The sequence below is a fragment of the Amphiura filiformis genome, chromosome 4 (genome assembly GCF_039555335.1).
Source record: "Amphiura filiformis chromosome 4, Afil_fr2py, whole genome shotgun sequence".
NCBI lineage: Eukaryota > Metazoa > Echinodermata > Ophiuroidea > Amphilepidida > Amphiuridae > Amphiura > Amphiura filiformis.
Genome location: NC_092631.1, coordinates 30,668,197 through 30,669,018, shown reverse-complemented (window position 1 = coordinate 30,669,018; position 822 = coordinate 30,668,197).

Genomic DNA, 822 nt, shown 5'->3' with positions numbered 1-822 from the left:
GACTTTTTTAGTTAATCGGCACATTTTTGTCTAGCATATAATTCCGAACTGGTGCACGAGGCCAGGCTTGAACCAGCAACTATGAGGATGGAAACGAGGTTTTGAAATTTGAACCATTGCTGGAACCCCGAAGCAGATCGAGTTAGTTGGCTACCCATAGGTTACTGCCCTTGACCCAAATGAAATACCTATATGTGATGCGATCAAGCAAAATCAGTCGGAACTCGGAAATTTTAAATTTTCAGTTTCTTATAGAGTAGTAAAAAGCATTTACAAAGCTGCATTTGCAGCAAACCGTATTGAAATTGAACAACCAGTTCCAAAGATATGAGCAATTAAAGAGTTTTCAAAACAAGAGGAAACAAAAGGAAATACTTCCTTTGGCTAGCGATATCTCAAAATCAATATTTCTGAGTTCCGACTGATTTTGCTTGATCGCATCACATATGCCAACCTTTAATTTTACAAAGTCACTTCAAAGGGCTTGGTGTGTGCACCAAAAACACTTATCTTAAACCTGCTAGACACTTCATATATGGTGTCGAGGACACTTGGGTTGAATAAAAGCGAAAAATTAAATACCTTATTTGCATATTTCATTGGCGGCCATCTTGGATTTTTGGGTGTCTTGATTTCGAAGGAGTCAAATCCAACACCAAAAAATCCAAGATGGCTGGCAATAAAATATGCAAATTGGGAATTTTTTTCATTTATTCAACCAAAGTGTCCATGACACCATAAATGAAGTGTCTAGCACGTTTAATAAGCAAAAAGTGGTTTTGGTGCACACCTTCCCTTAAAGAAAATACAAAAGAATAATGA